This window comes from Oncorhynchus mykiss, chromosome 22 (assembly GCF_013265735.2).
Source record: "Oncorhynchus mykiss isolate Arlee chromosome 22, USDA_OmykA_1.1, whole genome shotgun sequence".
NCBI classification, from domain to species: Eukaryota; Metazoa; Chordata; class Actinopteri; order Salmoniformes; family Salmonidae; genus Oncorhynchus; species Oncorhynchus mykiss.
The window spans coordinates 43,151,925-43,162,847 of NC_048586.1; the positions used below are offsets into that span (position 1 = coordinate 43,151,925).

The 10,923-nt window shown below is 45.5% G+C and overlaps 1 pseudogene; it reads right to left on the reverse strand.

Annotated features, from left to right (window-relative positions):
- Positions 1 to 1,862: 1,862 nt before the first annotated feature.
- On the reverse strand, positions 1,863 to 7,737 carry LOC110502159 (annotated as a pseudogene).
- Between the last annotated feature and the right edge of the window lie 3,186 nt (positions 7,738 to 10,923).

The window sequence follows — 10,923 nt, forward strand, 5'->3', positions numbered from 1 at the left end:
ACAGACAGGCACACCTGCAGGGAGGAGACAGAGAGACAGCCTGGTGCGTGGGGCTGCCACAGGACCCACCAGGCTGGGGAGACCTTCAGGAAGCTTGGGGTTAAGAGGAGGCACCTGAAAGACCGGGCTGTGGAGGAGCACTGGAGCTCAGGTGCGCAACCTTGGCACCACTTTCCCAGGCTGGATAACCACTCTAGCCCGGACCCTCCGGAGTGCAGGCACAGGTTGAACCGGGCTGTGGGTAAGCATGGGAGATCTAGTGCTTACTACACGCACCTCTCCCTTAGGCTCCACTCCCACATTTGCCTGACACGAGCGGAGCGCAGGCAGAGGACGCACTGCACCCTCCCAGCGCCCCGGAGACACAGCACGCAGATCCGGCGCAGGATACCCTGGACCAAAACTGCATACCGGCGACCAGACCCGCTGAGCAGGCACCATACACCCTGGCTCGATGCCCGCACTCGCATGACACTCTCGGGGGGCTGTCCTATAGCGCACCGGGCTATAGGCATAACACGGTACCTGCCCAGTATCGCGCTGCTTATAATAAGCACGAGGAGTGAGCGCAGGTCTGCTACCTGGCTTAGCTCCACCCCTCGTGCGCCCCCCCCAACTATTTTTTTGGGGCTGTCTCTCGTACCTGTCGCACTGCCGTGCTGCCTCCTCATATCGCTGCCGCTCAGCTTTCGCTGCCTCCAGCTCTGCTTTGGGGCGGCGATATTCCCCAGCCTGTGCCCAGGGTCCCACTCCGTTCAGTATCTCCTCCCATGTCCAGGAGTCCTGTGATACCGGCCGCTGTTGCTGCTGTCGTCGCTGTTTTCTACCACGCCGCTTGGGCCTTGGTAGTTGGGTGATTCTGTCACGGTCGTCCTCTTCATCTGAAGAGGAGAGGCGAGATGGATCTGAGGACCAATACGCGGCGTGGTAAGTGTCCATGGTCAATCTTTAATAAAGAAAGTAGTGAACACTGAAAACTATACAAAACCAGTAAACAAAATAACAACCGTGAAGCAAATCATATGGACTGTGCTGAAACAAGCCATCAACATAGACAATCACCCACAAACAAACAGTGCAACCCAGGCTACCTAAGTATGATTCTCAATCAGAGACAACTAATGACACCTGCCTCTGATTGAGAACCATACTAGGCCGAAAACATAGAAATGCCCCAAAACATAGAAAAACAAACACAGACTGCCCACCCAACTCACGCCCTGACCATACTAAATAAATACAAAACAACGGAAATAAAGGTCAGAACGTGACAATGAGTAGGTGTGTCTACACTTTTGACTGGTGCTGTACATCACAAATGAATATCAAAGGAAATATATATACACATTTAAGGAGTTGCTCTATTACTGTAATCACCATAGAAAGTTGATCCCAAATCGAGAGAGTTAAAACCCAATATCTCTCAATAGATTTAAAGCAAAGAAAGCTGCCTTTCTGGAATGGTCTCTGAAATTATTTGAAAATGTAGTTTTGAGAAATAGATTAAGCAGACGATTAATGTAAAACGAGTCATGCAAAATGACAAAAAGGCTAGGTTTTATCATGTAATAAACTTATAGTATAGAATATAGAAATACATCTAGATATACAGTATACGATTACACACTTTTAATAGAAATATTAATAGAGCTCGCTTAACATTTTCACACACACTGTTGTGTGTATGACTGACTGTGTTGTTTTTGGAAAATAATGGAGGCCAGTTGTTGAGTATGTTACAAGCATTAGTGTGACTGTAAATGTGTTTGGCTGTGTGGAGCAGGGAGACTGCCTCCTGGTTGGCTGGGTTGGTTACCTGTTTGGCTGTGTGGAGCAGGGAGACTGCCTCCTGGTTGGGTTGGTTACCTGTTTGGCTGTGTGGAGCAGGGAGACTGCCTCCTGGTTGGGTTGGTTACCTGTTTGGCTGTGTGGAGCAGGGAGGCTGCCTCCTGGTTGGCTGTGTGGAGCAGGGAGACTGCCTCCTGTTTGGCTGTGTGGAGCAGGTAGGCTGCGTCCTGGTTGGCTGAGTGGACCAGGGAGGCTGACTTTGCCTTGCCTGTTTGTTGGACCATGTGGTATAACACTCCTTCCTGGTTCTGATGCATAGCGTAGGGCTCATCAAAGTCCTGGATCCTCCCAGGATCTAGAATCTGCAATCAGAAACAAGGGAGAGTAATAGGGCGAGGGCCACACAGCCTATATACTTTACTGCTTAAAAACAAACATTTCAGCTGTTTCACTGCTGAGTGATCCACACAGACAATAGAGGGTGAGTGGGAAACAGTAGTTCTCTACTGTCTCAGAACCATCCATTTCATGTGACTCACGCCAACAACAAACACCAGGGTTTATTTCTGCCTGACAGGGCTGTAAACATTCCCTGTTGATGCTGTAAAAGAGTGTCAGACAGAAGATCAGGCCTAAGCATTGTTACCCATGCATGCATTTCAGCACCGCAAGGGTGGTCCTCAACTGTGTCAAAGGCAACAATCGCACCTTCAGCACACTTAAGAAAATTACCATCATGTGTCTGACATCACAGCGTAAACCAGGTAAAGAGTAGCTTGTTTTCTAGGATGTCCATAAAGGCCTAGAATTACATGCTGGCTACCTTTAAACAAGGTACAACAGACAATGCCCACTCTATAACATCTTAAGACTCATTAAGGAACAGTAACACATAGTATCATAGAACCAGTGTCATCAACAACAGAACACAGTATCTCTGCCTTAGCTAGCTCCATAGAATACATGCAGGCCTCCTACTCAAGAAAACTCACCAGGGGTGCAGCTTAATCATTTGGATGAGGCAATTCAGGTGTGTCCCAAGTCTGTTCTACCAAACAGCGTGACAATCTGCGGGGCGTTTGACATGGGGACTGTTGAGGAAATGTCCCTGGCGAGTGGCATTTAGCTTTTCTCTTCGCCCTTGTCAATGGCCAGCCAGCCAATGTCCTGGCAGACAGGAAACAAATGCTGCCACAAACAGCACTAATTGGCACTTCTGCAGGCAGTGGGCTAGAAGAGGCCAAAGTGGCACAGGGGCCACGGGCTGGCCAGGGTATCTCTCTTCCCGCCTGTCCTCACTGAGAGGGGGCTGGCCTGGGTACCTCTTTTCCCGCCTGGCCTCACTGAGAGGGGGCTGGCCTGGGTACCTCTCTTTCCATCTGGCCGCACTAAGAGGGGGCTGGCCTGGGTACCTCTCTTCCCATCTGGCCTCACTAAGAGAGGGTATGACAAAGAAGTAATGGGTCCGGCTGTCACGTAAAACCTCTGTTAGCTACCTGGGATGCATCCTTGATTGGAAGCTTGGGAGGTGTGGGCATGGCCAATAAGGTGCTAGGGAAGGATAATGCCTGGACTACATTTCTGGCGAGAAAGTCCAAGCTGCTTGATAAGGACTCCATGAGAGTGCTAGCCACTGCCCTCATTGAAGGTGAGTCCACATACTCACATAGGCAGTAGCTTCTTTCAGGAACTCAACTGGCTACCTGTTGAGGCTAGGGTGTCCCAGATTAGACTGGGTTTGGTTGACAGGAGTATTTATGGTTTTGCGCCCAGATATCTAACTGAAAAGTTTCCCCATGTTAGGGATGCACACAATCACAGCACCAGATCAGGTGTTGATAATGTGTGCTTATACAGGTTCAGGAGTAATGCTGGGAAAGGTAATGTCTTACAGTGGCATGCGGAAGTATTCTCCCCTGTGGCATTTTTCCTATTTTGTTGCCTTACAACCTGGAATTAAAATAGATTTTTGGGGGGGTTTGTATCATTTGATTTACACAAGATGCCTACCACTTTGAAGACGCAAAATATTTTGTATTGTGACACAAACACTTTTTTGTGCGTAACTCTTCACCCCTCCAAGGTCAATACTTTGTAGAGCCACCTTTTGCAGCAATTACAGATGCAAGTCTCTTGTGGTATGTCGCTGTAAGCTTGGCACATCTATCCACTGGGATTTTATTCTCATTCTTCAAGGCAAAACTGCTCCAGCTCCTTCAAGTTGTATGGGTTCCGCTGGGGTACAGCAATCTTTAAGTCATACCACAGATTCTCAATTGGATTGAGGTCTGGGCTTTGACTAGATAATTTCAAGACATTTAAATGTTTTCCCTTAAACCACTCGAGTGTTGCTGTAGCAGTATGCTTAGGGTCATTGTCCTGCCAGAAGGTGAACCTCCGTCCCAGTCTCAAATCTCTGGAAGACTGAAACAGGTTTCCCTCAAGAATTTCCCTGTATTTAGCGTCATCCATTACTCCTTCAATTCTGACCAGTTTCCCAGTCCCTATCGATGAAAAACAATCAGCACAGCATGATGCTGCCACCACCATGGGGATGGTATTTATCGGGGTGATGAGAGGTGTTGGATTTGTACCAGACATAGCGTTGTCCTTGATGGCCAAATGGCTCAATTTTAGTCTCATCTGACCAGAGTACCTTCTTCCATATGTTTGGGGAGTCTTCCACATGCCTTTTGGCAAACACCAAACATGTTTTCTTTTTTGTTGTTGTAAGCAATGGCTTTTTTTCTGTCCACTCTTCCGCAAAACCCAGCTCTTTGGAGTGTACGGCTTAAAGTGGTCCTATGGAGAGACACTCCAATCTCCGATGTGGAGCTTTGCAGCTCTTTCATGGTCACCTTTGGTCTCTTTGTCGCCTGTCTGATTAATTCCCTCCTTGCCTGGTCTGTGAGTTTTGATGTGCGGCCCTCTCTTGGCAGGTTTGTTGTGGTGCCATATTCTTTCCATTTTTTATTATGGATTTAATGGTGCTCCGTGGGATGTTTAAAGTTTCTGATATTTTTTTATAACCCAACCCTAATCTGTACTTCTCCACAAGTTTGTCCCTGACCTGTTTGGAGAGCTCATTGGTCTTCATGGTGCCACTTGCTTGGTGGTGCCCCTTGCTTAGTGGTGTTGCAGACTCTGGGGCCTTTCAGAACAGGTGTATACATACTGAGATCATGTGACAAATCATGTGACACTTAGATTGCACACTGGTGGACTTTATTTAACTAATTATATGACTTCTGAAGGTAATTGGTTGCACCAGATCTTATTTCAGGGCTTCATAGCAAAGAGGGTGAATGCAAGCACCAGTTTTCCGTTTTTTTTTTTTTTTCCATTTCACTTCACCAATTTGGACTATTTTGTGTATGTCCATTATAAGAAATCCCCCAAAAACCTATTTAAATTACAGGTTGTACTACAACAAAAGAGTAAAAATGCCAAGGGGGATGAATACTTTTGCAAGGCACTGTATATACTTGTGACTCAGAATGGAATGAGTTGCCTCTGCCCATAAAAACAATGTCCTATCTGGGCAGCTTAAAAATAAGTTTAAAAAACTCTTTGATGTCTGCTGTGCCTCTGCGATATAACCGCAACGATAAGATAGATGTTCTTCTTCTTTGTTTTTATGTTTTATTATCTCGCTGTCATACTGTGTTCAACCATGTTGGATCTTACCTAGCCATCTATTTTTAAGATGACCACAATGGACATAAGTCCCAGACTTTATTGTGTGTTATCTTCGATGATTTTTCTCATGTGCATGCATGGCTTTTTCAAGTTTTATGTGTGCTTGTTTTTTAAAATGGTCCAATTAATAAACTAAACTAAACACTTACAGTCAAACTCTGTGTAGTAATTTGCTTAAATGGCTGATTGTAAAAGTCTGACCCTGAGCTATTCTTTGATATTGTATTGTACAGTAGGAAGAATAAATGTCTGCAAGCTATTTACTATCAATTGTATCTACAGTACTGTCAGTGACTCAGTGAAGATGAAGAAGGGCTATGACTTTGCCTAAGAAGATGTGCAGACGCATTCCAAGCCACACCGAGATCCGGTCACATTCAATGTTGATGGTGTTGAGTCAATGGGCGTTGTTGAGCCCAGTACACTCTCTGAAAGTCTCCCAAATGGTCTGCTGGATGAGGCAGTAAGTTCTACAGGAGCAGGGAAAGAGAATATCTCAGCATCCACACAGAAACAATACTGTCTTCCATTACCCCTGGGCAGGGATTTTACTTCACACATCAAAACAATGGCTAATCCTTAGCCAGGTATGTGCAGCTGTACTGACGTTCACAGGATAGAGTTACACTGTCACAGAGTACCAGAGGCCATAGCTTTATGCACTAAGGTTTTAGTTTGATCTTTTTGTTCATTATGTTTTTGTCATATGAAGGGAAAATGGAATGTATGGGAAGGACTAATGTTACAACACAAGTTACAACACGACTCACAACATTACAGTGACAACAAGCAGAAACATGAGGGTCAAACCTGGGGATCTGGTTAGCAGTGGTCTAACCTGGGGTTCATGTTAGCTGTATTCTAACCTGGGGTTCATGTTGACAGTGTTATAACCTGGGGTTCATGTTAGCTGTGTTCTAACCTGGGGTTCATGTTGACAGCGTTATAACCTGGGGTTCATGTTAGCTGTGTTCTAACCTGGGGTTCATGTTGACAGTGTTATAACCTGGGGTTCATGTTGACAGTGTTATAACCTGGGGTTCATGTTAGCAGTGTTCTAACCTGGGGTCCATGTCAACAGTGTTATAACCTGGGGTTCATGTTAACAGTGTTATAACCTGGGGTTCATGTTAGCTGTGTTCTAACCTGGGGTCCATGTCAACAGTGTTATAACCTGGGGTTCATGTTAACAGTGTTCTATCCTGGGGTTCATGTTTACAGTGTTCTAAGCTGGGGTTCATGCTAACAGTGTGCTATACTGGGGTCCATTTTAGCATTGTTCTAACCAGGGTTTCGTATTTCCAGTTATAACCTGGGGTTCATGTCAACAGTGTTCTAAACTGGGGATCTGGTTAGCAGTGTTCTAAACTGGGGTTCATGTTAACAGTGTTATAACCTGGGGTTCATGTTGACAGTTCTCTATTCTGGGGTTCAGGTTAAAAGTTTTCTATCCTGGGGTTCAGGTTAACAGTTTTCTATCCTGGGTTTCAGGTTAACAGTTTTCTATCCTGGGTTTCAGGTTAATTAACAGTGTTCTAACCTGGGGTTCATGTTGACAGTGTTATAACCTGGGGTTCATGTTGACAGTGTTATAACCTGGGGTTCATGTTGACAGTGTTATAACCTGGGGTTCATGTTGACAGTGTTATAACCTGGGGTTCATGTTGACAGTGTTATAACCTGGGGTTCATGTTGACAGTGTTATAACCTGGGGTTCATGTTGACAGTGTTATAACCTGGGGTTCATGTTGACAGTGTCATAACCTGGGGTTTATGTTAACAGTGTTCTAACCTGGGGTTCAGGTTAACAGTTTTCTATCCTGGGTTTCATGTTAGTGGTGGCCTCATCCATGATAAGGATCCAGTTCCAACTGAGGATGGCCCTGGTCAGACAGACCAGCTGCCTCTGACCCACGTTGAAGTTGCCGCTTGACAGCCAATACCGTCACCAGCCTGGCAGGTAGCTTCTCCACGGCGGCCCTCAACTGCACCTTCAAAGAGATGAGAGGGAGCAGGGACCCTCCATTACCCCTGGAGAAAGGCCTCCCGGGGGGGATCTCTTTAAAGAGCCATCCAACACACCATTAACCAGCTGGCACAATGTAGGGCCAGGTCCATGGATGACCTTGGCCACTACCTCTTGCTTTTATCCAAGCCAGCAAACCCATTGAGGAGCCGGGAGACTGGGGACCAGGAGCTGGAGCTCTTCACTGTGGGGTAGCCTGCCTTCATCCCCTTCTCCCAACACATCACAGCACAACACAGCTTCTCCCCAGGACTTTGAATGGCTCCCAGTTACAAGCCGCACATTGACATGGCCCCATGGCCCTAATGGGATTTCCTCCCCTTGTCTTGTGGCGAGCAGGCAGGCTGAATGGCAGCATTGTGCAGCTGGAATGAGGGATCCCCCAACGGGTCGCCGAGGGGGATGCATGCTGAGCACAACGATGCAGCACCTCTTCCAGTGCATTCCACAGGTCCTCGTCTGTGTGCTGACTGAAAGGGTCCAGGTGAAGAGGACCGGGTTCTGCATGGGGGTGGATGAATGTAGAAAGAGAAGGCCACGGCCAGTTAGGATAATGATTAGGGGGAGACATTTGAAAGGGTTAAGACAGCCTTCATAGAGCAGCGCTGTGTGTGAGGGAGAGGTATTCACAATGGAGCCTGCAGTGCCACACTCAGGAGCCCCATTCAATGCTGGCCTCCGGCACACTATGCAACGTTAAGTTGATCTTTTTACTTTGGAATACTGTAGTTTGTGCTGTGGTCTTGGTTGGAAGTAAAGGGTGCATAGAGGTTATCCAGATGTAGAAAAGTGTACAAGCTACAATGTTTGCAATCAAACAACATTTTACAAGTATTTGTCAAATTACCTAAAGGTAAACTATACCATCATGTAGTCAATGTAAAGCAAACAAAAAACATATCTCGGCTCAAAAGTACATTTTATAGAATTAAGAAAATTAGCAATGTTCAATCAAATACAGCACACGAAGATAGACGCTCTCTCGAAATTACAGTTCAAAACCTATTTCAAACTCCCTTGTTTTTAGTTGACAAATACAGGTACCGGCTGCAAAAAAAAGGACACAAATTAGTAAATGAGGGATACAAAGTATGTGTCATTCGGGTTTGGCCGGGGTAGGCCGTCATTGTAAATAAGCATTTGTTTGTAACTGACTTGCCTAGTTAAATAAAATACAAATTAAATATATATTTAAAAGATCTCAACCCAATTGAACACTTACGGGAGTTTCTGGAGAGGGGCCTGAGACAGTGTTTTCCACCACCATCAACAAAACACCACATTTTGGAAATTCTTGTGAAATGGTGTCGCATCCCTTCAATAGAGTTCCAGACACTTGTAGAATCTATGCCAAGGCGTATTGACGCTGTTCTCGTGGATTGTGGTGGCCCAGCGCCCTATTAAAGCACTTTATGTTGGTCTTTCCTTTATTTGGGCAGTTACCTGTACGTGTGCATGAGTAAAAAGAAGTAATCCTTCACTTGGTTGACATTTCTCCAGGCTGTAAAATGCAGCTTGGAGCAGTTCTGTGTGTATTTACAGTGAGCTCTGTGTGTTTACAGTGAGCTACCCACCTGTATCAAGGTTCAGTTGTACAATCACCCTTAAAAGAATAAATACAGCTCTTTATTGTAATGCAGTCAAAACAGCTCGCCACTCAGAAGGCATTGTTCCAGCATGCCCTTGTGTTTGCTGTAACCTGGCAAACAGGAGCATGGCTAAATGTAATTAATCATGTCAAGCCTCCTAGAATATATTTATTCAGAAATCCTGCTTCAATGTAGAAGTGATCTACAGAACTTTTACAGTGGACTCTCCTTTCCAGCCATAAGAATTACATCAGGCCATTCACAGAACACTATAAAGGTAGCAGTTTTGGGGAAGTTACTCTGAAAATATACTGTAGTCTACCAAGCTACCAAGCTACACTAAAGCTGCCCTTAAGAAAAATATAGTTTACTTAACTCAAGTTTCAAACTACTTAGTGAAAAATGTACGTCTGGAATGTCATAAACTACAGATTGCAGAAACAGATCACTCTGTAGTCAGATGTTAACAGAATGTAGAGTTTAGCCTATTACAGTAAAAACTAAATGTGAAAATTAGGGACACAAAAATGTTTCAAGTGAGAATTAGGGAGGTCTGATGCCAGTAGTTAGCTACATCACTACACGGTAGAACAGAAATTAACTACTGAAAACACAATCTAGATTAGAAGTTAGTTCAACTACCTCCAAGCTACTGCAAAATGTAGTTAAATTACTAGTTGAACTACATATAGTTCACTACTCCCCAACACTAAAAGGCTAGATAACAAGGTAATTTCCTCAATATTTTATCACAAAATACTTTAGGGCTTTCTTCTGTGACACACAACAGAGTATTTGGGGCTTTAATAGTCATAAGACCATTTAAAAACCCTTAATGAGTATGTTTCGGCCTGTGCAGGAGCAGTAGAGAGGGAGGAGGACAGTGAGAAACTGTCCCAATCCACAATGCAGTGGAGGGAAGACCATAATAAATCAAGCTTACTTCAGATGCTAATCTGACCTCATTTTAAGATAAGAATGTTCACCTGAAACGGCAAGATAGAATTTGTGTATACACATGTACACACGCGCTCACACACAAACACACACACACAAGTCAACAAACTTTTGTGTCAGTCTTGACAAACCCATGGTAAGTGTTCAACTTTGAGCAGATCCCTTGGAAACAGATCTGTGAATTTGAAGCATTCAGGAGTTCATCCTTATCCCTCTATTGTTACGGTGCGTGAATGAGGACCCAAAAGCGAATTAACGTAAACAGAACTTCTTTAATAACAAAACATAGGTAGGCTCAGATGGACCGGCAGATTCCGACAGGACAAGGTTGCAGCAAACATGACGATAGTCTGGTTCAGGCATGAAAAACACAAACAAGAATCCGACAAAGACAGGAACAAAAACAGAGAGAGATATAGAGGACTAATCAGAGGGAAAAAGGGAACAGGTGGGAAAAGGGGTGACGAGGTAGTTAGGAGGAGACAAGGAACAGCTGGGGGAAAGAGGGGGAGAAAAGGTAACCTAATAACGACCAGCAGAGGGAGACAGGGTGAAGGGAAAGGACAGAAACAAGACACAACATGACAATACATGACAGTACCCCCCCACTCACCGAGCGCCTCCTGGCGCACTCGAGGAGGAAACCTGGCGGCAACGGAGGAAATCATCGATCAGCGCACGGTCCAGCACGTCCCGAGAGGGAACCCAACTCCTCTCCTCAGGACCGTACCCCTCCCAATCTACTAGGTACTGATGACCACGGCCCCGAGGACGCATGTCCTAAATCCTACGGACCCTGTAGATGGGTGCGCCCTCGACAAGGATGGGGGGGGGGGGGAGACGAGCGGGGGCGCGAAGAACGGG